A 24,940-nucleotide genomic window follows, 5' to 3' on the forward strand; every position below is an offset into this window, starting at 1 on the left:
TCTCAGACTTCTGGCCTCCAGAACTGTGAGACGATACATTTCTGTTACGTGAGCCATCCAGTCTGGTTCTTTGGTGTGGCCGCCCTGGTGAGCTCACAGCAGCGTTTGCAGGGGAGGTCAGAGGGTAACCCAGCGGGCCTTTGCTTCAGCTCTTTCCACACAGTTTAGGAGAAGCGTGCCCAGCAGGGCCTCTTGGTGGAGGCAGGTGGCTCTCGGGTCCTGATAGGAGTGAGGCCTGCTAGGCTGTTGTGGAGGAAGGGCCCTTGGGGCCTGGGCTCGAATCCGGCTCCCCACTCACTGTCTGTGAGACTTGGGCCCGTGACCTGACCTCTCCTCTGCCTCGGTCTGCTTATCTGTCACGTGGGCCTGAGGGTGACAGTATTTACTCCTGAGGGTGTCAGGAGCCCTGCTGAATGAGTCCATATGAAGTGCTTAGGCCAGCACCCGGCACACTGGGAGCCCTGTACAGAGTTGTTGTTACTGTTGGTACTGTGAGAAGGAGTCTCTGGGGAGATTTTGAATCCTTGGCCCCAGGAATACAGAGACCTCATGCCCCTTCTCCCTGTCCCCTGGGGTGGGGATGTGAGAACACTGAGTCCATTGTGTCACCCGAGGCCACATGCAGTTGGCCTCATCCCCTTTCCGACACGCAGGCTGTGTTCCAAAATGGGACAAATAGCTGTGTGGCCCTGAGGCTGTAGGAACCATGCCACGGAGGGAGGCTCATGGCCCCACACCGGCTGCCCAGTCCTGGGGAAGCCAGACTGCAGCCAAATGAGCACAGAGAGTGCTGGTGCTGGGAGGTGGGCCAAGGAGGAAGGGGGAAGAGGGGAGGAAGTGACCCTCCCTTGGCTCTCCCTGCTCCAGGCCAAATTCTGAAACAGGCAGAATTTATTTCTCCTCTCTTTCTTCTTGTCCTTTGGCTCTGAGCTTCCCTCTCTTTGAGACTGTCGTTGGTCCTGCGGCCCTCGGCTCTTCACCAGGTGGCCGCCAGGGGGCTCCTGTCACCATCGGTGCCTCTCCATCTTCTCCCCTCTGGTGAGCCCAGCTTGGTGTCTGGAGGATTAGCTGGAAGGGGTGAATGAAGCATGGCCCCTCACCATCCTAAAGATGTCTGCATTTTAAAAAGTGAGACTCTGTTATCTCAAATGAACTTGAAATTGGTGGGGTTTCAGGCAAGGTGGAAAGGTAAGGTGAAAAGCCTTGACTGGTATGGGAGCCGGCCTCCAAGCTGGGCCCGGGTGACCCTGCCTCCTGGTGTTCATGCCCATGTGCAGTCCCCTCCCACCCTGAATTACTCAGGGCTGATCTGTGCCACCAAGAGGATACAGTGGAAGTGACGGTCTGTGACTTCCAAGGCTAGGTGGTAGGAGACTACTGCTTCCACCTAGCTCCCTTGGGTCACCTGCTCTGGAGGAAGCCACCTCCCCTGTCCTGAGGATACTCAAGCAGCCCTGTGGAGATGCCAAGATGGAGCAGAACTGAGGCCTCCTGCCAATAGCCAGCACAAGCTTGCCAACATATCTGGGAGCCAACATGGAAGTGGGTCCTCCTGCCCCCGTCAAACCTTCAGATAACCTCAGCCACGGCCGACAGCTTGACCACAACCTTCTGAGAGACCTCAAGCCAGAAAGACCTAACCACACTGCTCCTGAATTCCCGACCCATAGAAAGTGCATAAGATTGTATACGTTTATTGTTTTAAGATGCTGAGTTCTGGGGTAATATGTTACATGGCATTGGATAGCTGATACAGCTGCTAAGAGCCCAAAGTTTTCTGGGAGGGGAGGCCTAGTGCTGGCCTCTCCTTGGGTCAGCTCCCCAGGCTTGGCTGCCTCCCTCTTGCCCCTTCTGAAGCTCTGCTTTTCTCTGATTGCTCCATTTGTCCATGATGTTCTCTGTCTTGGGTTGGGGAGGAGAGGAGCTTCGTGCAAGGTTTGGTGTATTGATTATAAGTTAGGGCATACTGATGATGATTTTGAGTGTATTGATTTTAAGTAAATGGGCACCTGCCTAGATTTCATGAAAATGTATATCCCCGTGTCCATCCTCCGAGTCTAGAGACTCCAGTACAGTAACCCTCAGATGCCAGTGGGGTTTGGATGTCCGGCTGTCCCTTCCAGCACCCAGCATTTGCAAACATGGGATGTAACTTTCCGTGGGAGCATCTCCCCCTTTCCTCCCACACAGTGGAACCTGTAATGCAGTGTGCAGCCCGTGTCCTCTGCCCACTGCGCGGTGGGTTTGCCAACCCCAGTGCCTTTGCTTTATCAGAGGAGTCAGACTTTTGACCTGAGTTATTTCGGCGCAAGATCATTTTTGTAAGAGATGATGCAATAGGTATTTTAAAAGAGAAAGAAAGTATTTCACGGGCACTCAGAGAAGTGTTGCAGTATACCAACTAAAAATCTTAACTTTTGTAAAGTGAGGTAGTGAAATTTCATTCTAGCTGCTGGCTTTTTTGGATTGCTTTTAGTAAACCTTTTATTGAAATATACGTGCAGAAAAGTACGTAAATCATAAGTGTACAGCTTGATGAATTTTCACCAAGTGAGCACACCTGGGTAACCAGTGCCCAGAGCAAGAAATGGACCATGACCAGCCGCCAGAAGCCACCCCCATGTGACTCACCAGCCCAAGGTTGTCCGCTCCCACAGATTTGTTTTGCTCGCATGGAACTTTACATTAATGGACTCCTGGATTCCTTTGTGTCTGGGTTTCGCGTGACGTTAGGTTTGCAGCTTCCTCCTTGTCAGCGTATGTAGTGGTACATTGCCCCATTTGTCTGTAGAGCTCATGGCTGTGCAGAGTTGAATAGTTTTCTCTGTCCGTATGTGTCTTTTTTCTCCTGCTGCTTTTAAGATATCCTCCTTTTCACTGCTTTTAACAATTTCATTATGATATGCTTTGGTGCAGTTTTCTTTTCTTTTTTTTTTTGGTGCTTGGGGTTTGTTGAGCCTCTTGTGTCTGTGGGGTTGTAGTCGAATAGTTTAAATCTTTCGGTAGAACAGGATTTCCTATAGTAAATGTTCTGGTCAGCTAATCAAAATTTATTTCAGAGGAATTTCTTGAGAGAGTTTAAAGGGAGTTTTAAACCAGTTTCCCTGTCGAGCTCTCCCTTCTTCCAGTTGGAGCAGAATGGCGAAGGAGGGTTTGCCTCGTGGGGCCGCTGGAGGAACTGTTGGCCTGTGGTGCTTTTAGCCGCTGTGACGGGTTCCAAGTCCACTCCCTGGGGCCCCAGTGATCCTGCGTCAGATGCCTGTGGTCGGATATCAGCCAGGATGTGCGCCTGCTGCACCGAGGCGGAGCTCGCTCTCTCTCTGTCAGCCCAACGTTTTTCATGGGTGAAAAGTAATAAGGGAAGAATCAAGATGAATTGAGCAGTTAACAAACCCCCTACAAACCTAGTAGTCATGCCCTTCAGACTTGCATTGCTACAAACTGTGAAACTGTGGAAGATGGTGCATGTGTGAGATGACGTAGTCAGTGTTTCAAAACCACTCGTGTTGTACATGTCGAACGACTTCAGTTTGGTTTACGTGTTCTCTTTGTCCTATGTATGTGCACAGATAGAATATCTTTCTCTTGCGTGTTCTTGAGCATGTCTGTGCAGTGACGTCCAGAGCGTTCAGCTGACTGCTTCATAGAGTTTTATGTCTCTACATGGGCATGGCATTAATAACGCTCTTTATAGAGACAGTATATGCGGTTGGCTAAGCGTTTTAGGTTTAGTGGATATTACTATGTAGCAGGGCTCAGCAGACACTTCCTTAAAGGTCCAGGTAGTAGGTAAGGGTGAGTAACACAGGCCTCTGCCCTCAAGGAGCTCACCATCAAATACAGGAAGAAGCAAGCTTGTAAATAATTATTGCAACAAAATGCACTTCATAAATCAGATTGATATTAAAAATATTAGTAATTAAAACACAACAGAAAGGATGCAGGGAATGAAGTAGTGGAGAATAGGAGGGGAACAAAAGGTAGTAATGGGCCAGTGGTTCTCACAGTACAATCCTGGACCAGCAGCGTCAGCCTCCCTGGGAACTTAGAAATGCAGATTCTCGGGCCCCACCCCGGAACTGCTGAAGCTGAAAGTCTGGGCGTGGGACTTGGACCCAGCCCTCCTGGTAATGTGGCTGCACGCTGGAATTTGTGGGTCACTGGTCTAGGCAATGATCGGCCACCAGTGTTCCACTGAGGAGGGGACGACAGGCCATTTTGGTGCTCAGTCGTCCCGGAATTGCCAGAGGTCTCAGCACAGTTTGGATGCTTTAGTTGGTGAGCTCTTCATCCATTGCAGTCAGTAAAGTGTATCAGAGTTTTCCTGAATTCTTACATGTATGGAAAGTTTTACTTTTGCCCATTAGTACAACTTATCCATTTTTTTCCTTCTATGGATCATGCTTTTGGTGTCATTTTGGAAACTCTAGGAAATGGTGCTTGCTGTGTTACAGGTCCCCAGGATCATGCCTAGCCCTAGATCCTGAAGATTTTGCCCATTTGTACAGGGCCATAAAAATCACTCATGGGTTTTCCATAGGCCAAGGCATCACTGGCAAAAGAAATACAGAATACCCCGGGATACCACCTTTATTTGGATTCTCTCAGAAGTGGACCCTGAGATGATGATTCCAGTGCAAGGAGTTTTTTGGGAGGTGCAGGGACTTCTAGGGGGGGAGTGGGAGGTGTGACTGGGAAAGGGGGCAGCCGTTAGAGGCTGGGCTTTAACGCAGCTCACCCAGTGGGCAACTGGAGCTTTAAGCCACGTTTTGGAAACTCTAGGAAGTGGTGCTTGCTGTGTTACAGGTCCCCAGGATCACTTCCGGGTTCACTGGGAGGGCTCATGGGACGCAGCATACACTGGTACTCATGACTATGATTCATTACAGTGGAAAGATACAGAGCAGAGTCAGCAAAGGGAAGAGGCACAGGGGTGAAGGCGGGAAAAAACATGCACAAGCTTCCAGAGTCCTCTCCCAGTAGAGTCACACAGGATGTGCTTAATTCCTCCCACAGTGAGCTGAGAGCAGTCTCAGGCCTGTGGTGGTCAGTCTTTCTGCACAGGTACGAAACACATGCTTAGTCACTGGTTAATACCTCCTTCTCATGTCTGCCCATTGGCTGGATGGGAAAGTATACATGATGTGTGTGTGTGTGTATGACAGAGAGAGAGAGAGAGTGAGCATTGTGAGGGCAGAAAATCCCGGTACGTTTGTTATATTTTAAACTTTCTCTTTTATTTTATTTTATTTTTTTTTATTTTTATTTTTTGTGAGGAAGATCAGCCCTGTGCTAACATCTGCCAATCCTCTTTTTTGCTGAGGAAGATCGGCCCTGGGCTAACATTTGTGCCCATCTTCCTCCACTTTATATGGGATGCCACCACAGCATGGCTTGACAAGCGGTGCGTCAGTGTGCGACCGGGATCCAAACCTGCAAACTAGAGGCCGCTGAAGCGGAGCATGCGCACTTAACCGCTGCACCAGCCGGCCGGCCCCCTAAACTTCCTCTTTTAATCTTTGAATTCGGAGCAGCAGAAATGGGCAGATAAACAAATGTTTGCTATAGCCTCAAACATTTATGGCAAAAAAATCTTTTTCACCTACCCACATGAACAAATAAATGAAGAGAACTGTGCTCTGTTGTGTAATTCGAAGCTAGCTCTGAATTGGTATTGAATTGCGTTCCTTAAGTGTGTTGTGGTGTGCGTTCGGAGATCCAGGGTCTGTATAAGGCAGCCTGGGGCATTCTCATTCACTTTAAGCTCCTGATTTCCTCCCCTGTCGGAGAACTGAGTGGATGAGCTGGCCTGGCTGCCCTGGGAGGAGGGAGTGGGGGAAAGAGTGGATCAGGAAGGAGTGGAAGTACACGGTCATCGTGATCATCTTCGTAACGCAGGCCTTGTGTTGAGGTGACAGTCTTCAAAGCCAGGAACTACAGGACTGCCCTCTTCCCCTTAGCTGCCGGCGGGGATCTGCCTGCCCGCCCTCCTCTCAGGCATCTGTCTCCAAGATCATGCTTCTGACCACAGACCCATCTTCCCAGAGCCTTGTGTGGTGGCCCTCGCAGCGGCAGCACCAGCATCACCTGGGAGCTCGTTAGAAATGCAGAGTCTCGGCCCTGCCCTAGCTCTAGGATCGGAATCTGCGTTTTAGTAAGACCCCCAGAGGATCTTGGGGCTCATGAAGCCTGAGTCAGGGCCTCACCCGAGGCTGCATGTTGGAAGCACCTGGGGAGCATTAAAAAATGCTGGTGCCTGCGCCCCTAGCTGCTGATTTAATTATTCCGGGCTGGGGCCTGGGTGGGGGGCTTTCACAAAGGTGATTCTGCCACGCAGCCAGGGCTGGGACCAGCCTAGGCCCTGCCAACTGCGCCCCCCTGAAGTTCTTCCCCTGCCCCCGAGGCACCGTGCCCTTCCGCCGCTCTGCCTCCATCCCAGACAGACTTCTTCATCTCCCAGCACTGTGGTTCTGTCTCCTGCTCCTGCCCATCTCCCCACGTTTCTGACTTCAGCCCGGTCCCTTTTCTTTATTCAAAGTGTGGTCCGCAGGCCGGCAGCGTCAGCCTCACCGGGAGCTTGTGAGAAATGCAGAGTCTCAGGCCCCGCCCCAGACCTGCTGAATCGGAAGCCGCATTTTAGCAAGATGCCCAGTGATCCAGGTGCACACGAAAGTGTGAGAAGCACTGGTCTAGGTGACAGAGCTGGGGAAGAACCCCGGGAATTGGTGGAATCTGGGGAACCGGGGCCTCAGGAGCTGGAAGGTTCTTTCCGCACGTCTTGCTTGTTTGTTTGCAGTTTCTCAGCCTGTCACTGTTGACGTTTGGGGCGGGGTCATTCGTTGCTGTGGGGCCATCCTGCGCATTTAGGATGTTTACCAGCATCGCTGACCTCTACCCACTTGAAGCCAGTGGTACCCCCTCCCCGCCCAATTATGACCACCCAGAATGTCTCCAGGCATTGCCAAGTGTCCCCTTGGGGACAAACAGAGTTGGCCCTCATGAGCATTGGTGCTCCAGAGCAAAGCTTGCCAGTAGTGGAAGGCCGTGTTGGGGACAAATGACCTGCAGATCTGCACAGTTGAAAGGTTACCAGTTGGCTCTGGGGTTGCCAAATATATCCCCCACAGGGAAGTGCCCGAAAGGCTCATTTGATCCATTTTTGGATTAAGGCAGAATTTTTCCACCTCAGCACTAGTGATATTTGGGGCTGCATAATCCTTTGTGGTGGGGCTGTGCTGGGCACTGTAGGATGTTGAGCAGCAAACCCTGGTCTCCACCAACTAGATGCAGGAGCACCCCTGTCACGTGTGACAGATGTCTCCAAACGTTGCCTAATGTCCCCTGAGGGCAGAATCGCCTCTGTTGGGAGCCCCTGGTCTGTTTATCTTTGGTCTCTGCCACCCAGCCTCATTCCTCCCTGCTGTAGACATTTGGTAGAGGTAGTGGTTCCCAGGCTAGCCCCCACCGGAAAGAGAGGCTTCCTTTTTCCTGTTGTCCATACATGGCCTGTGTGGGTCCCATGCTCACCCCCACAGCCAGGCACTGCGCCCGGCTGTTGGCTAGCATCTTTCACGTGCCCACACTAGGAGCCAGGGGCCAGCTTTGTTACCAAGTGAAGGGGGAGGGGCCAGTCCTGGGGAGAGGCAGAAGTGGCTACTGCGGCCCACTCTTGCACCCTGCTATGGAGGTAAATGCTCTGCTGAGCTTTCATCCAGTCACAAGCTCATTTAGCAAGTACCTGATGAGTGGCAACCAAGAGCTGGGCGCGGTTCCAGGTGCTGGCACCAGTCCCCGGGGCCCCATAAGAGTGCTGGCCTGTTAGCCCATTTCACAGGACAGCAGACTGCAGCTCAGCCGGGCTGGTGACGCGCAGCCTCTGACTGCAGAGCCCAGGGCTGCCTAACCGTCCCCCGCCCTGCTTTCAGCCTCAGTGCTTCCATGTCCCCGCCTTCCCTCTCTTCCCCCTCCAGGCCACCCTCCACATTGCTGTCCGAGGGCTGTTTTAGAACATCCTAGTCTTCTCAAAATACTTTTGTGCCTCGAAAGAAAGCGAGCGTTTTTAGTCAGCCCTGAAGTCGCTTCCCATCTAACCAGAGGTTTTCTTTCTAGCATGGTTCCCTCTACCTGAGCCTCAAGGATCGTGGAGAGTGGGAAAGGGCTTGTGCTCCAAAGAAAAAAGACAGTACTGACACCAGAAGGAATGGATGCCCCCGGGGCAAAAAGCACAGATGAAAACCATGCCTGAGAATCTGCATTTACTGATGGGCAGGCCACGTTTTTAAACACTTCTTAAAATCGTAAAATATAACAAACATGTCAAAAAGTGCATAACACCTAAATGTGTGGCTTAATAGATTGTAAAAGAAACATCTATATCGCCACTTGACGTATAAAATCATTTATATAATCTCATGTAAATGGCATCACACAGTGTGTATTCTGATGTGTCCCAATTCTTTTGGGGAACATGCTGTGTTTAGAACTTACCCATTGCAAGCCCTTGAGTCAGAGGCTGAGTAGGAGAAGAGAAGCCACCGAAGGTGACTGGCCACAAGTCAGAGAGGGCATTACCCTTGAGTTACTCAGGGCCGACTGTGGAGGTAGGAGGTTCCCGTGACCTGAGGTAGGAGTTAGGGCCTAAGGAGGCGGAGGGAAGGACAGCAGGGGAGGCTAGGCAGGTGGGGGAGTTGTCCTTCATTCTCTTTGGGTGGAGGTGGGGGTTACATGTTGGAGCAGATGGAGAAAGGAGGAGGCAGTCCCCGCCCGTGTTGCCTGGACCCGCAGGAGCTTCCCCAGTGGACTCCGGGATGCCCCAGGCGGAAGGGCTGCCTGCACAGCACCATCTGGTGGCCATGTGGTACAGTGACACTCCCTCTGAGACCAGGGACACGCAGCCTGGTAGCCTTTAGAGCAGCGCCCAGCACCAAGGAGCTGGTGTCCAGCAGACATCAGCCCCTCCAGCAGACATCAGCCCCTGAGCTCAGAGCCTTGTGTGATCCACGTGGGTTGCAAGAAAACGGGCTTCGCAAAGGCTGTTTGTGATTCGTTGTTGGAGCTTCTGGAAAATCTGTAAGAAATGAAGTTTTTTTGGATATTTTTTTTAGCTGTCATCTAACCAAGGTCTGACTCTGAACTCGATGTTCTCGGATCCTCTCCTCCTTGTATCCTTTGCCTTTTATGGTGTCTTGTGAATACAGGTAACCTCTAGCTCTGATGGCCTTGTTAGAGCTGTGGTATGACCATATTTTTATTCATGAGTCAAGGGCATCTAGAATTTTGAAGCACTGGGATAGCTAATTAGTTGGAGAAACTTTTTTGATTATAGAATATCATAGAAACCTCAGTGTGTGTGTGTGTGTGTGTGTGTGTGTGTGTGTGTATGTTAGGAACTACCTTTAATTCTCCCAAAGCTTCCAGGTTGAAACATTGCTAGTGAGGTCCTTTACTTGCATTTCTGGGGTCTTATCCTTCCCTTTCATAATCCTATGAGAGACGACTGCCTACTTATCTTTGTATTTCTCCCAGTGGATCACTATGCTTTCTTTGCTGGCTTCTCTTGGTAGGTGAGGGTTGTAGGCCCGCTGGTAGCTCTGGTACCTTGGACAGGGGCCTGGCAGGTAGCAGATGCCCAATAAATACTTGTGATGTAAAGCAGGGGCTGGCAAACTGCAGCCCCCAGCCCACTGCCTGTTTTTATAAATAAAATGTTCTGGGCACACAGCCACATGCCTTCATTTACGCATCATCTAGGGCTGCTTATGCTACAGTGGCCGAGTGGAGTAATTGCAACAGGGACTGGATGGCCTGAAAAGCTGAAAATGTTTCCTATCTGACCCTTTACAGGAAACATTTGCTAACCCTGAATGTCAGTTAGGTTACTACAGGGGGACGGGAAGGAGAACGGTGGCGAGGACAGCCTGTGGGAAAGGCTCATGAGAGCGGGAGGGGATTTTGCTAGCAGTTTCTGCCATGCCCACGCTGCCAGAGGAATCTGCTGGGACTTATGTGGTGACCAGCCTTCCTTGCTTATTGGAGACTTTTAATCTTTTAATCTGAGTTATGACTTTTCGTTCCATCTGCCCAAGTCGTCTGGCGATTAGCTAATAGAGCAAGTTGGCAAATAAGACGCCATGACCTGATTTGGGAGAGGAATACTGGCAGAAGAATTGTCAGGCTCTGATGGCACCTGGCTGCTGCTGGGCTGAGAGAGGAGGGGACAGGTGGCAGGTCCTCAACAACAGAGTCTTAAGGGTGGGTGTGAAAAGTGATGGCAGCACGCTGTGTAATGGCTCCCGGTGGGAACCACCCACTGTCCGTCCACAGTGGAGTAGATACATACATTGGAGTTTAGTCCGCAGTCGAATACTGTAGGACAGGAGTGGGAAAAGGCCATCACCCTGTGGGCCAAGTCCAGTTCACGGCCTGCTAAGAATGGTTTTTACATTTTTTAATGATTGAAAAAAAACTGAAAGAAGAAGAATATTTTGTGATACATGAAGATTATATGAAGTTCAAATTTCAGTGTCCATAAATTAAGTTTTATTGAAACACAGCCCTAGTCATTAATTTGTATATTGTCTCTGGCTGCTTTTACGTGACAATGGCAGTGTTGAGTAGTCCCAACAGAGGCTACATGGCCCACAAAGTTTCAAATATTTGCTATCCAGCCCTTAATAGAAGAAGTTTGCTGTTATAGAGCAAAGAGAAGGAACAAATGATAATTATACTCAACAATGTGGATAGATCTTACAACATAATGTAGAACAAAAGAAGCTGGAAACAAAAGATTCCATTTATATAAAGTTTAAAAACAAGCAAAATTAATCTGTGGTGTGAGTCAGGATAGTGGTTACCTTTAGGGGTGGGGTAGGGCCTGGGAGGGGCCACAAGGAGGCTTCTGGGGGCTGGTCATATTCTGTTCCTTGATCTGGGTGCTGGTTATGTGGGTGAGTTCCCTTTGCGAAAATTTGTGGAGGTGTACACTTATGATTTTTGTATTTTTACGGATAGATGTTTACTGTAATAAAAAGCTTACTTAAGAAAAGTGATTTCAGGGCCGGCCCCGTGGCTTGGTGGTTAAGTGCGCGCGCTCCGATGCTGGCGGCCCGGGTTCGGATCCCAGGCGCGCACCGAGGCACCACTTCTCCGTCCATCCTGAGGCTGAGTCCCACATACAGCAACTAGAAGGATGTGCAGCTATGACATACGACTATCTACTGGGGCTTTGGGGGAAAAAATAAATAAATAAAATCTTTAAAAAAAAAAAAAAAAGAAAAGTGATTTTAGTGTGGCAGCTCCTCAAAAGGTTAAACATAGAGTTACCATATTACTTAGCAATTCCCCTACTAGGTATATACCCAAGAGAACTGAAAATATATGTCTACATGAAGACCTGAACACGAATGGTCCCAGCAGCATTATTCACAATAGCCAAAAAGTGGAAGCAACCCAAAGGTCCATCAGCTGAAGAATGGATAAACAAAATGTGGTCTATCCACACAGTGGAATATTAGTCAGCAATAAAAAGGAGTGAAGAACTGATGCTACAACATGGATGAACCTTGAAAACATAAATGAAAGAAGCCAGATGCAAAGGCTATGTATTGTGTAATTCCATTTATATGAAATATCCAGAAGAGGCAAACTCACAGAGACGGAAAGTAGATTAGTGGTCACTGGGGGCTGGGGGAGGAGAGTGACTACTGTGGGTATGGGGTTACTTTGAGGGGGATGAAAATATAGTGGAATTGGATGGTGGTGATGGTTGCACAATTGTGTGAATATGTTAAGCCCAACGGAAGAAGGTGAATTTTATGGTGTGTGAATTATATCTAAAAAAAATGCTTAAAAAGATTGCTGCTACAGCCCCCTGTGTGTCTATACAAGTCAGAAGGAGAAGGTCCCAAGGCGACAGCTACCTTGCCTGCTCTTTCGTGCTGCTCTTCCAAGTGCAGGTAAATTGAAGGTTGATGGGGGGAAGGCCCGACTTTTCCGCCAGGTAATCCACACCCATCCCCCAGATCCAGGCCAGTTGAGTGGCACAGAGCAGTTTCTAGAATGTAGCTAAAATGGGCACGTTAGATTTGATACTTCTGTTTACTGAAACTGCAATTCTACAAAAAATAAGACAAACTGGAAGATTATAGATAACTTCTTTCCTGGACTTTCCCTGTGATTTTGCCCAACTTAATCCTGTTTCCCTGATCTCTATTTTCCTTTGGTCTGATTGGAGAGAAATTAGAATCTTTGTAGCAGCTGCTGGGGCGCATTTCCATCGATAGGCGTGGACTGCCGGCTTCCTGCTGGTTACTCCAGGATCCCATGGCTTACCTGTACCTTGCTTTTTATAAATATTTAGTGATGTCTTCTGGGTTGCACATTTTGGTCCCCACTTCTAAGTGTTAAGGGCAATAATGGTTACAGATATCACTATAGCTTTTGAGAGTGTAAGATTATCACACAGATTATCTGAAAGTTTTAATTTCGCCAACAGTGAAGAGTACGTTTTTTATGCTTTTTTGCTCTGTAATGATTGATATAAACAGTTGTCAGTGAAGATAGCTCTGAAATTTCTGGAAAGTCCCACAGGCTTAACCAGTATCTGGCAGAGACAAATAGTTTTGATTGATTAAAAAATGTTTGCTTATCCCTGTGCGGGTGAAAGGGGCTGGTACTAAGTTTCAGTCTCTGTGTCATGTACTCGGAGTGGAAAGCAACTGAGAAACGTCTATCCCAGGACTCTGGGTTTTCAGAGGAAGGTGGTGAGGGTCAGCGAGGGTCAGCTGAGGTCACACAGCCAGACGGGATTCACACACAATTCTCGTTTAGTGGTCTTTCCATTCTGAATGGATGTATTTCATTTGGAAGAAAATAGTCTCTAATAAACGTAAACAGTTTGAGGAGTTTTCAGGGAAAGATATTTGAGATGCCAGGCATGGATTCATGTTTTAATGGCCTCACTAGTTCTTGGTAAGCAGAAGTCAGCAGAGGGTCCCCCAAAAGCTCAATTTGGCCTCCTTAATCTCCCTGAGATTGGGAGACTGGAGTCCACTGGGTCCCTCCTGTCAGCTACAGACATTAGAGGAGTGATTAGATAAACCTTAGGGACGAGGGAACATGCAGGGCAGTGAGGAAAATGTGGTTTCATGAAACACTTATGGATTTTTATTTTAACACGCATTTATGAAGCACTAACAACCGTGTGCCAGGTACGAAGTACTTTACAAATGTCAGCTCTTTTCAGTCTTTGTAACAACACTCTGAGGTAGATGCTGTTAGATCCCCACTTTATAGATGGGGAGACTGAGGCACAGTAAGGTTAAGCAATTTGCCTAAGGTCACACAGCCAGTAAGTGGCAGAGCTGAGATTTGGACCGAGGCAGTGCTGTTCCAGAGTCTGTTTTTTTTTGTTTGTTTTGTTTTTGCTGAGGAAGATTTGCCCTGAGCTAACATCTGTTGCCAATCTTCCTCTTTTATTTTATATGAGCCACTGCCACAGCATGGCCACTGACAGACGAGTGGTGTAGGTCTGCGCCTGGAAACCAAACCTGGGCCGCCGAGGCGGAGTGCGCCGAATTTAACCACTAGGCCACTGGGGCAGGCCCAGAGCCTGTGTTATTACCCACTATGCAGTGCGGCCTCTCTTATGGTAAGTGTTCAAAATAGAGAGGAAAAAAGCACAATATGAAAGAGCCAGTTGTATCATACTTCCAACTTGTTTTATTTTATTTTAAACTTTTATTTATTTATTTCCCCCCCCAAAGCCCCAGTAGATAGTTGTATGTCATAGCTGCAGATCCTTCTAGTTGCTGTATGTGGGACTCGGCCTCAGTATGGCTGGAGAAGCGGTGCGTCGGTGCGCGCCTGGGATCCGAACCCGGGCCACCAGCAGCGGAGCGCGTGCACCCAACTGCTAAGCCACGGGGCTGGCCCCCAACTTGTTTTAAAATATATCTGTGAAGAAAATATACCAACATTTTGCAGTGATTCTCTATCTAGAACACGATGGCAGGAAATCATTATTTTCTTCTCGATACTTTTCTGTATTTTCCAAGGTTTTTTATAAGTTGAGTGGTAGGTTGTATTTTTTAAAAATAGCAACAACAATATTTCTGATTTTTGGATGCTCTTCCAGAACCTTGCCATTTCCTCATCAAGCAATGGAGTCTACTTCCCTCCCTTTGAACCTGGGCAGGCTTTTGTGACTGCCACAATGAGAAGAATGTGGCAAAAGTGACACTGCATGACTTCTGAGGCTAGGTCATGCAAGGTGACCCATAACATATATTTCTGCCTGTCTCTCTCTCTGACATTCTTGCCTCAGAGCCCAGGGCCCCAGGTAAGAAGTCCTCCCACACTAAAGCCACCAGGCTGGAGAGACCACATGGAGATGCCAGTGGAGAGAGAGATGCCCAGGGAGCCCCAGCTGTTCTTCTAGTCCCCAGCTTTTGAATTTCCCAGCCTCGGCACCAGACGTGTGAGTGAACAAGCCTTCAGATGATTCTAGCCCCAGCTGTTCTTCTAGTCCCCAGCTTTTGAATTTCCCAGCCTCGGCACCAGACGTGTGAGTGAACAAGCCTTCAGATGATTCTAGCCCCAGCTGTTCTTCTAGTCCTCAGGTTTTGAATTTCCCAGCCTTGGCACCAGACGTGTGAGTAAACAAACCTTCATATGATTCTAGCCCCAGCCCCTGTCTGACTGCAACCTTGTGAGAGACACAACACAGAATTCTGGTGTTAAAAGAATAGTTACATAGTACTTATTCTGAATGTTTTTCCTATATTAACTTGCTTAATCTTCACGAGTCTATGAGGAATATGTACTATTACTATCCCCATTTTACAGATGAGCAAATTGAGGCACAGAGAACTTAAGGCCTGGACAGAACCCCATGGCAGGGCATAAGTTGGGGCTCTTATTCTTGCACGTGGCCTAGACCTTAGCTCAGAAGTCTAGTTTTTCCTGGGAAGCAGAACCAATCAGATTTAAGGGGATGGACCAATGAAAAACTGTTAAAATACTTTGATGTAAACTTGAATGCTGATTTATTAACTCAAAATAAGGCATGGGCTAGAATTTTCAGGAAAGCTGCCATTTGTGCTTTTTGTACCTGGAGTGCTCCTGGAGGCCATAGTCACAGAACTGGGGACTTCTTGGGGGTGATCTTGGTGGCTCCTACCATCCTGTTCTGAGAGTCTGATGTTCCCCAAATCATCCTGAGGATGTCCCTGCAGAGGAGACCGGTCTGGATTCCCCTGAGTTGTGCAGGAGTCACACTGACAAACTCATTCTCTTTGTACTCTTTTTTTCTAGGCTATCTTGTCTACTCACACATTTTTTTTGAGTCTGTTTATCCTATTTATGACAAAATTGGGACTTAGACATTTTTGATAGGTGCATAGATGGAGCCTATAAAAATTCTGTAATGGGGCCTTGCCTTTGTTGCTCCAGTGGTTCAGAGATAGGCACACGTTTAAATGAACTCAAAACACTTTAGTGAATATTGACTAGATGCGTGCCTGACACAGTGATGGGGACGCAAATATGAGTAAGTCATTGTTGATGACTGCACGGTGTCACGGTGGAGTGGGAAGATGTTTCTGCCACAATGTAATTAGGAGTTCTGATAATGCTTTGGGGCAGAGTGACTTCAGCAAAATGGTAAAATAGAAAGTCCTAGCCCTTGTTCCCCCACAGAAACACCAATAACAATGATCAGATCAAAATACCTTTATGAGAATTCTAGATTCCAGTTAAGAAGTTGGACTACCCTAGGTGAGCATAAAGCCAAGAACAGCTGCAATGAAACAGGTAAGAAGAGCAATTTCACTTTACCCGTGTCAGACCCTCCCCCAAGATGGCGCAGCTCAGCCCTGAGAGGGAAATCCCTTGCCTGCAACTTCTCCTTTGGGGGAAAGAGAGTAGAAGGTATCTCCAATGTCTAACCTGTCAGAGCCCTACCTGAGGGCTTGCTTCACTCTCCACTTAGAGCGCTGATGAACCAGCATGGGTTGGAGGCCTGAGGGCAGCTGAGAACAGTGGAAAGTGGTGGGTGGCTTGCGGCAGCTGGCATGGATTTGTGTGATTGGGAGAAGCCACTCAACTTGAGACTTCTCACTCAGGAGGAAGAGGAGTGAAGCATGCCTCCAATGTCCCAGCTTTTCTGAGAGCAGCCTGAGGGACTGGTTTCTGTTTTGCCTCATTTGTCACTTGGAGCAAGAGAGAGAAATAAGTAGTAGAGTTTGCATGCAGCTCTCTGGCTTTGTGGAAAGCTGCCTGAGGGACTGATATCTCTCTGGCCTGACTTGGCATACTGACAGGAGCTGCCTGGTTGCCACTGAGAACCCAGGAGAGTGGGATGGCTTGCTGCTATAGAACCAGGGAACTTGCAGAGCCACAGACAAACACCAGAGGGAGCAAGAGATTAGAAGCTTCTGAAAAAATAAACTGGCAAATTCCTCTAATTAGGACTACATGCACAAGTCCAGAGAAAATGCATCCATAGAAAAGGTTTGAGAAGCCCCCAGACTTTTTTTTTTGTGAGGAAGATCAGCCCTGAGCTAACATCCATGCTAATCCTCTTTTTGCTGAGGAAGACCAGCTCTGAGCTAACATCTATTGCCAATCCTCCTCCTTTTATTTTCCCCAAAGCCTCAGTAGATAGTTGTATGTCATAGTTGCACATCCTTCTAGTTGCTGTATGTGGGACACGGCCTCAGCATGGCTGGAGAAGCGGTGCATCGGTGCGCGCCTAGGATGCGATCCCGGGCCATCAGTAGCGGAGCACGCGCACTTAACCGCTAAGCCATGGGGCTGGCCCTAGAGGCCCCCCGACTCTTTAGCTGGGCTGATTGGTGAAGGTCTTTCCCTGTAGGAAACTAGTTCGTAAAGATTAGAAGAGGTGGCTATTTTTTAAAATGTACAGATACCAACTCAAAAGTTCAAAGAACACAAAGAGACAGACAAACATGAGGCAGACAAACATGACCCAAACAAAGAAATCTCTAGAAACCAACCCCAAAGAAACAGAGGTATATAATTTACCTGACAAAGAATTCAAAGTAACTGTCATAAAGAAGCACAACGAGCTCAGGAAAACAGTCCATGAACAAAATGAGCATTTCAACAGAGATAGAAAATGTAGAAAAGAAATAAACAGAAATTTTGGACAGAAAATTTGGAGCTGAAGAATACAATAACTGAACAGAAAACTTCACTAGGGGTGTTCAACAGGAGACTTGATGAAACAGAAGAAAGAATCAGTGAACTCGAAGGCAGGTCATTGGAAATTATCCAGTCAGAGGGACAAAAAGAAGAAAGAATGAAACAGAGTGAAGAAAGCCTAAGGGACTTAGGAGACTCCATCAAGTGAACTAATATATGCATATGGGAGTCTACAAGAAGAAGAAGAAGAGAAAGAAAGAAAGCTTAGTTAAAGAAATAATGACAGAAAACTTCCCAAATCGGGGGAGGAATATGGACATCCAGATTCAAGAAGCCCAACAGATTCTACAAAAGATGAACCCGAGGAAGTCCACACTGAATTACATTATAATCAAACTGTCAAAAGTCAAAGATAAAGAGAGAATTTTTAAAGCAGTAAGAGAAATTGACTTATCTCATACAAGGGATCCCCCATAAGACTATCTGCAGGTTTCTCAGCAGAAACCTTGCAGGCAGGCAGGGAGTGAGATGATATATTCTAAGCGATGAAAGAAAAAAAGCTACTAACCAAGAATACTATATCTGACAAAACTGTCCTTAAAAAATGGAGGAGAGATAGAGACTCCCAGATAAACAAAAGCTGAGGGAGTTCATCACCACTAGACCTGCCTTATAGGAAATGCTAAAGGGAGTCCTTTGAGTTGAAATGAAAGGATGCTAAATAGCAGCATGAAAACATATGAAGGTCTAAAGCTCCCTGGTAAAGGTAACTATATAGACAAATACAGAATACTGTAATATTGTAATAGTGGTGTATAAATCACTTAATTCTGGTATAAAAGTTAAAGTATAAAAAATAACTATACCTATAAAAATATGTTGATGGATACACAGTATAAAAAGATGTACAAGAGTATCTTATTTTATTGCACTTTGTTTTATTGTGCTTCGCAGGTACTGCGTTTTTTATAAGACCCTCCACCAGCAAAAAGATTGACTCACTGAAGGCTCAGGTGATGGTTAGAATTTTAGCAATAAAGTGTTTTTTAATTAAAGTATGTAAATTTTTAAAGAAATAATGCTCTTGCACACTTAATAGACTATAGTGTAAATATAACTTTTATATGCACTGAGAAACCAAAAAACTCATGTGACTCACTTTATTGCGATGTTAGCTTTATTGCAGTGGTCTGGAACTGAACCCGCAACATCTCTGAGGTAGGTCTGTAATTTGTGACATCAGTAATATAAAATGTATGTGTGGGGAGAGGCAAAAGTGTAGAGTTTTGTATGTGATTGAAGTTAAGTTGTTATCAGCTTAAAATAAATTTTTATAACTATGTTTTATGTAAGCCCCATGGTAACCACAAGAAAATATTATAGAAGATACACAGAAGAAAATGAAAAGGAATCAACATGTCACCACAAAAAGAAAAAAATCATTGAAACACAAAGGAAGGCAGCAAGAAGGGAAAAAAGAGACAAAAGAGCCACAAGACAGACAGAAAACAATTAACAAAATGACAATAGTAAGACCTTCCCTATCAGTTATTACTTTAAATGTAAATGGATTAAACTCCCCAGTCAATAGAGGGAGAGTGGCTGAATGGATTAAGAAAACAAGATCCAACTCTATGCTGTCTATTAGAGACTCACTTTAGACTTAAAGACAAACATAGGCTGAAAGTGAAAGGATGGAAAGAGATATTCCATGCAAATGACAACCAAAAGAGTGGCCATACTTCTATCAGACAAAATAGACTTTAAGCAAAAACTGTAACAAGAGACAAGGACATTATATAATCATAAAAGGGTCAATTCACCAGGAAGATATAACAATTATAAATACTTATGCACTCAACATCAGAGCACCTAAATATATGAAGCAAACATTGACAGAACTGAAGGGAGAAATAGACAACCACACAATAATAGTAGGAGATTTCAGTACCTCACTTTCAACAATGGATAGGACATCTAGACAGAACATCAGTAAGGAAACAGAGGACTTGAACAATGGTATAGTCCAAATGGACCTAACAGACATATATGAAACCTAGAAATGCGTCATTAGGTGATCTCATCATGCAAACATCATTGAGTGTACCTACACAAACCTAGATGGTATAGCCTACTACATACCTAGGCTATATGATACTAATCTTATGGGACCACCGTGATATATGCGGTCCATCTTTGACCAAAATGGTGTTATGTGGTACATGACTGTATATGAAAAGGCCACAGCTATCCTCATACTGTATGGTGAAAAACTGAGAGCTTTTCCTCTTATATCAGGAACAAGGCAAGGATGCCCACTCTTGCCACTTCTATTGAACATAGTACTGGAAGTCCTAGCCAGAGCAATCAGGCAAGAAAAAGAAATAAAGGCATTCATATTAGAAAGGAAGAAGTAAAATTATTTCTGTTCACAGATGACATAATCTTATATATAGAAAGCCCTAAACACTCCACAGAAAAACCTGTTAGAACTCGTGAACAAATTCAGTAAAGTTGCAGAATACAAAATCAATATACAGAAATCAGTTGTGTTTCTATATACTAATAACAATTCAAAAATGAAATTAAGAAGATCCCATTTACAATAGCATTGAAAAGAATAAAATACTTAGGAATAAACTTAACCAAGGAGACGAAAGATTTGTACACTGAAAGCTACAAAACATTGCTGAAAGAAATTAGACACAAATAAATGGGAAGACATTCTGTGTTCATGGATTGGAAGACTTTATATTATTAAAATGTCTATACTATCCAAAGCAATCTACAGATTCATTGCAATTCCTATAAAAATCCCAATGTCATTTTTTACAGAAACAGAAAAAAAATCCTAAAAGTCATATGGAACCACAAAGGACCCCAAATAGCCAAAGCAATCTTGGAAGAACAAAGCTGGAGGCCTCACAGTTTCTGATTTCAAAACATGATAAAGCTACAGTAATCAAAATAGTACGCTACTGTCATGAAAACAGAAATATAGACCAATGGAACAGAATAGAGAGCCCCGAAATAAACCTCTGCATATATGGTCAACTGGTCTTTGGCAAGGGCACCAAGAGTACACAAAGGGGAAAGGATAGTCTCTTCAACAAGTGGTGTTGGGAAAACTATATGTCCACATGCAAAAGAATGAAATTGGACCCCTATCTTACACCATACACAAAAATCAGCTCAAAATGGATTAAAGATTTAAATGTAAGACCTGAAACTTAAAACTCCTAGAAGAAAACAGAGGGGAAAAACGTTATGACATTGGTCTTGGTAATGATTTCTTGGATACAATACCAAAAGCACAGGCAACAAAAGCACAAATAGACAAATGGGACTACCTCAAATTAAAAAGCTTCTGCACAACACAGGAAACAATCAACAGAGTGGAAAAGCAATCTACAAAATGGGAGAAAATATTTGCAAACCACATATCTGATAAGGGGTTAATATCCATAATGTATAAGGAACTTCTAGAACTCAATAGGAGAAAAACAAATAATTCAATATAAAAACAGGCAAAGGACTTGAATAGACATTTCTCTGAAGAAGACATGCAAATGGCCAACACGTATGTGAAATGATGCTCGACATCACTAACCATCAGGGAAATGCAAATCAAAACCACAGTGTGGGCTGGCCCTGTGGCATAGCGGTTAAGTGCACGCGCTCCGCTGCTGGCGGCCTGGGTTCAGATCCCAGGCGCACACTGCTTCTCTGGCCATGCTGGGGCCGCGTCCCACATACAGCGACTAGAAGGATGTGCAGCTATGACATACAACTATCTACTGGGGCTTTGGGGGAAATAAATAAATAAATAAAATCTTAAAAAAAAAACAAAAAACACAGTGAGATTTCACCTCACACCTGTTAGGATGGCCATTATCAAAAAAACGAAAAAGAGCAAGTGTTGGTAAAGATGTGGAGGAATTGGAACCTTTGTGCACTGTTGGTGAGAATGTAAAGTGGTGCAGCCACTGTGGAAAACAGTATGGAGATATCTCAAAAAGTTAAAAATAGAACTACCATATGCTCCAGCAGTGGCACTTCTGGGTATTTATCCAAAAGAATTGAAAGCAGGATCTTGAAGAGATATTTGCACTCCCATGTTCATTGCAGCATTATTCACAATAACTAAGATGCGGAAGCAACTTAAGTGTCCATCAACGGATGAATGGACAGAGAAAATGTGAATATGTGTGCAATGGCCTTCAAAAATGATGGAAATCTTGGGGCCGGGCCCGTGGCTTAGCGGTTAAGTGCGTGCGCTCCGATGCTGGCGGCCCGGGTTCAGATCCCGGGCTCGCACCGACGCACCGCTTCTCCGGCCATGCTGAGGCCGCATCCCACATACAGCAACTAGAAGGATGTGCAACTATGACATACAACTATCTACTGGGGCTTTGGGGGAAAAATAAATAAATAAAAAATTAAAAAAAATCTTAAAAAAAATGATGGAAATCCTATCATTTGCAGTAATGTGGATGGACCTTGAGGACATTATGCTTAGTGAAATAAGCCCGTCACAGGAAGACAAATAAATACTGCATAATTCCACTTATATGAGGTATCTGAAGTAGTCAAATTCATAGAAGCAGAAAGTAGAATGAATGATGGTTGCCAGGGCCTGGGATGATGGGGAAATGGGGAGTTGGCAGTTCAGTGTGTATGAAGTTTCAATTGTGTAAGATAAAAAAATATCTAGAAATCTGCTGTACAACATTCTGCTTATAGTTAACAATAATGTACTGTACAGTTAAAAATTTGTTAAGAGGGTAGATCTCATGTTATTTTTTTTTAACCACATTTCTTCTCTCTCTCAGAGCCCAAGTAAATTGTACCTGTTAAACATTGTTATGATGCTGCTGCATGACAACCCCTTCAAGAAACCCAATTGTTTATTGTGGCTTAAAACAATAACCATTTATTTTTCTCAGTCTACAGGTTAGCTGGCTGGTTTGATTGGGCCAGACTCAGCTGATCTTGGCTGGGCTCACTCATGAATCTGTGCTTGGCTGGGCCTAGACGATCTAGGATGGCCTCAGCTGAGATGACCTAACTTGACTGCATGTGGTCTCTCATCTTCCAGCGCTCTAACCTAGGCTTCTTCTTGTGGCAGAGACAGAGGTCCAAGAAAAAAAGCAGAGGCTGCATCACCTCTTGGGGTCTAGACTCAGTACATGCATGCTGTCACTTCCACTGCATGTCACGAGGCCAGCCCAGAGTCAAGGGGTAGAGAAACAGACTCTACCTCTTAATGAAGAGGAGCTGCAAAGTCCCATTGAAAAGGTGGTAGATACAGGGAGGGGTAGAGAATATGGGCCATTTTTACAATCAGTTCACTGCATAGATCAGGAGTCAGCAAATGTTTTCTGTAAATGGCCAAATAGTGAACATTTTAGGCTTTGTGGACCATATGGTTTTTGTCGTAACTACTCACCTGCTGTTGTCATGTGAAAGCAGTCATAGACAATATATAAATGAATGGACATGGCTGTGTTTCACTAAAACTTTATTTACAAAACCAGGCAGCAGGCCAAATTTGGCCCACAAGCTCCAGTTTGCTGAGCCCTGAGGTAGATGATTTAGACCAAGTAGGAATCTCAGATTCAGGTTTTAGGATGCTGTCCTTGAAACTGTGGCCTTGAGGCCATAAGCAGAGGTGTGATCTGCCAGAAGAAATACTCTTACTGGAGAGAAGAAATAAAAACAGGTGAGAGGAGCAAGGGCCCCTCTCTAAGGTGCAAATGGCTATTTGCATCTGTTTGGGGTTGTTCCTAGTACCATATTGAAATTACACAGGTTAAGTTTATTTCTCAGTTAGCAAGTCCTTGGAGTTCCCTCCTTGTTGCTCCTGTGTTTGGCTGGATTCTTATTCCTTATCCATCCACAACTCCCAAGTGGATTCCAGATAGAATTCTTCCATTTTTCTGACCTGGATGCCCCCTTCTTACACTTCTGGCCCTCCTGTTTTTCTTTTCTTTTTTTAAAAATGATTTTATTGAGTTTATATTGGCTTATAATATTATGTAAATTTCAGGTGTACGTTGTTATATATCGGTTTCTGTATAGACTGCTTTGTGCTCACCACCAATAGGTCTAGTTTTTATCTGTCACCATACATGTGCCCCTTTACTCTGCTTGCCCTTCCCCTGCCCCTTCCCCTCTGGTAGCCACTAATCTGTTCTCTTTGTCTATGTGTTTGTTTATCTTCTACATATGAATGAAACCATGCGGTGTTTGTCTTTCTCTGTCTGACTTATTTCCCTTAGCATAAAACCCTCGTGGTCCATCCATGGTGTCACAAATGGCACGATTTTGTCTTTTTTTTTATGGCTGAGTAGTATTCAATTGTATATCTATATATACCACATCTTTTTTTTTTTTAAATGGGTTGTATTTTATTTAATTTATTTTTTTTGTGAGGAAGATCAGCCCTGAGCTAACATCCATGCCAACCCTCCTCTTTTTTGTTGCTGAGGAAGACTGGCCCTGGGCTAACATCTGTGCCCATCTTCCTCCACTTTATATGGGACGCAGCCACAGCATGGCCTGACAAGCGTTGCCTCGGTGTGCACCCAGGATCCAAACCCAGGCCGCCAGCAGCGGGGTGCACGCACTTAACTGCTATGCCACGGGGCTGGCCCCGGTAGTATGGACATTTTAACTATGTTTATTGTTCTAAACCGTGAGCATGGAATATCTTTCCATTTCTTTATATCTTCTTGGATTTCTTTCAGTAACGTCTTATAGTTTTCATTGTATAGGTCTTTTACCTCTTTGGTTAAATTTACTCCTAGATATTTTGTTCTTTTTGTTGCGATTGTAAATGGGATTGTATTCTTGAGTTCTCTTTCTGCTAGTTTGTTATTAGTATATAGAAATGCAACTGATTTTTGTAAGTTGATTTTGTACCCAGCAACTTTCCTCTGGTTGTTGATTATTGTTAATAGTTTTCTGGTGGATTTTTTAGGGTTTTCTATATATAGAATCATGTCATCTGCAAACAGTGAAAGTTGTACTTCTTCCTTTCCAATTTGGATCCCTTTTATTTCTTTTTCTTGCCTAATTGCTCTGGCCAAAATCTCCAGTACTATGTTGAATAGGAGTGGTGAGAGTGGGCATGCTTGTCTTGTTCCTATTCTCAGAGGGATGGCTTTCAGTTTTTCACCATTGAGTATGATGTTGGCTGTGGGTTTGTCATATATGGCCTTTATTATGTTGAGGTACTTTCCTTCTATATCCATTTTATTGAGAGTTTTTATCATAAATGGATGTTGAATCCTGTCAAATGAATTCTCTGCATCTATTGAGATGATCATGTGATTTTTATTCCTCATTTTGTTAATGTGGTGTATCACATTGATTGATTTGTGGATGTTCAACCATCTCTGCATCCCTGGAATAAATCCCACTTGATCATGGTGTATGATACTTTTTATGTATTGTTGTATTCCATTTGCTAATTTTTTTGAGGATTTTTGCATCTATGTTCATCAGCAATATTGTCCTGAAATTTTTGTTTTTTGTGTTGTTCTTGTCTGGTTTTGGTATCAAGGTAATGTTGGCCTCATAGAATGAGTTAGGAAGCATCCTGTCCCCTTCAATTTTTTGGAAGAGTTTGAGAAGAATAGGTATTAAATCTTTGAATGTTTGGTAGAATTCACCAAAGAAGCCATTGGGTCCTTGTCTTTTGTTTTTTGGGAGGTTTTTGATTACTGTTTTAATTTCTTTACTTGTGATTGTTCTATTCAGAGTCTTTATTTTT

At 45.1% G+C, this 24,940-nt stretch overlaps 1 protein-coding gene across 5 annotated transcripts in view; it reads left to right on the forward strand.

The window, feature by feature from the left end:
- The window catches only part of CLCN4 (chloride voltage-gated channel 4), an 83,811-nt gene that overhangs the window by 15,142 nt on the left and 43,729 nt on the right, over positions 1-24,940 (forward strand). The window contains exon 3 of one of the 5 annotated variants that reach the window (XM_058535423.1): positions 22,292-22,461. The exons of the other annotated variants lie outside the window; for them this stretch is intronic. The gene's annotated coding sequence lies outside the window, so the exon portion shown is untranslated. The remainder of the gene's footprint in view (positions 1-22,291; positions 22,462-24,940) is intronic. 5 annotated transcript variants of the gene reach the window in all.

Source organism: Diceros bicornis, chromosome X, assembly GCF_020826845.1.
Source record: "Diceros bicornis minor isolate mBicDic1 chromosome X, mDicBic1.mat.cur, whole genome shotgun sequence".
In the NCBI taxonomy this organism is placed as follows: Eukaryota; Metazoa; Chordata; class Mammalia; order Perissodactyla; family Rhinocerotidae; genus Diceros; species Diceros bicornis.